The sequence below is a fragment of the Alexandromys fortis genome, unplaced genomic scaffold, assembly GCF_014885135.2.
Source record: "Alexandromys fortis isolate MF-2015 unplaced genomic scaffold, M_Fortis_MF-2015_v1.1 scaffold_603, whole genome shotgun sequence".
In the NCBI taxonomy this organism is placed as follows: Eukaryota; Metazoa; Chordata; class Mammalia; order Rodentia; family Cricetidae; genus Alexandromys; species Alexandromys fortis.
This window is the reverse complement of record NW_026068468.1, coordinates 48,597-50,674: the sequence shown is the minus strand read 5'-3', so window position 1 is coordinate 50,674 and position 2,078 is coordinate 48,597.

Here is a 2,078-nt window from a genome sequence, read left to right as displayed (position 1 = left end):
AATGCGGTCATTACTTCAGAGCATTGGAAAGGAGTTCCATGTCCTTGGATCTCATTGAGAGGAAACAAAGTGTGCAGATTTGAAGTTTAGGCTTCAATATGAACTCACAATGCTCCACTAGTTCTGATTTAGGTGTTTTGTCTTTTTTAAAATTTGGTACTTGTTATTTGTTAGTTTTTATATATCTCTAAGAAAAATGTTTTCATTGGCATACCTTAGAAACACTCAAGTAAGTTAAATTTAAATAGAGAAAGTAGTACATATATGATTTCCCCCTCTCTTGTTAATGTTTCATTTTAACATAAGATACTCATTTGTAAGTATAAAAGCCTTATATGGACAATAAAATTTAATGAATAGTCCAAAAAGAGAGAATTTTCTGGTTCAGACTTGCAGGAGAAACTTCAGCCAGCCTATTCAAGACTCAGCTAGCCTGACAAACTAGCCCTCATTGAGCATATGAGGCAGGAACTTCCTTCCTGAGCCAACGTAACCATGCTGCTATACCCAGAGACAGCTGACAAAGAGAAACCTGACCAGAGATGCCAATTAAGGAAGGACAACACAGCAGAGTTTGTCACCTTGAGATATGATATGAGAGGCCTGCCCTTACCCTCAATAAAGGAGTTGGCCTTTAGTAATCACCTGACTTCAAGATTCTGTGTGGTTGACTCCAGGCCTTCTTGTCCCTCCCACAGGTGGTATCCCTGCTGGGTCACCCCCAACACAGGCTCAATTTTCCTTCAAATCTCTCTCCCTCCTCCTCCTCCTCCTCCTCCTCCTCCTCCTCCTCCTCCTCCTCCTCCTCCTCCATTTCCTCTTTATATTTTCTTTTGTGGCCTCTCAGGAGCTCACCATCTCATCTCCCAAGAAAAGGAAAAAAATGGCAGCAGCCATTCCTGAGGTCAGCTGAAGATGGAATAAAAATCAATCCAGATTAATCAAACCATTAGGGAATCAAACATGAAAAGACATCTTTGATCAACCATGGTCTAAGTTTTAGTCTCTACTTGTGAGGCTCCTGGGGGCAGCAGAATAATGTAGTCTTCATCTTTGGGGAGCAGAACGGATGGAGACCACAAAACTGCTGATCCAGGACTCTGTGAAACAGGTTCTCCTGCTTTTGAGGCTTTATCTACAGCTATCAGTGTCTCCAGTGTTTACATCATACCCACCATTAAGAATATTTGGGGGACTAGAGAGATGGCTCAGCGGTTAAGAGCACTGGTGGTTCTTCCAGAGGACCTGGGTTCAGATCCTAACACCTACATGGCAGCTTACAAATGCTGGTAACTCTACCTCCATGGGATCTGACACCCTCGCAAAATACCAATGCACAGATAATAAAAATAAATAAATCATTGGGAGTGGGAGGGGAATGGGAGGAGGGGAGGAAGTGTAAATTTTTTGAATGGAAAAATAAATTTAAAAAAGGGAAAAAATATTTGGGATGCAATACAAGAATCCCGACTTTACTGGTTGAAATGAATGGGGTGTAGAGGGATTGCTTTTCTTATATAACAAAATTCTAAAGAAAACACCTGATGGTCCTGATTTGCAACTCAAAATTTTGGCTTTTTCTTTATAGTTTGCAAGATGGCTACTTCAATAACAGGTACCATCACCACCTTCCATCAGAAGGAAACAGGAAGGTGGTTTTGTGAAAACTTAGGGACCCATGTCCAAGCCCTCAACACAAATGTATTGTCAGAATCATTGGTTTGCGCATCTGTGATCCCAGCATTCCTACAGCAAGATGGGAGGTAGAAACAGGACAGTCACAGGAGCTCACAGACCACTAGCCTGTATATACAGTGGCCGTGAAACCCTGTCTCAAACAGATGGAGGACAAGGACCAACACATAAAGAGGTCCTCTGACTTCCACATGTGTGCTTTGGCACACATAGCCCTGTCTGTATTCACATATATTCAACACACGCACCTTCTCTCTTTATATGCCTTTCTCTGTGTCTCTGTCTTATTTTTTCTTTCATACATGTACACACACACACACAGACACACAGACATACACAAACAGGCACACACATACACACACACTACCGAGAAGCAAATAAGT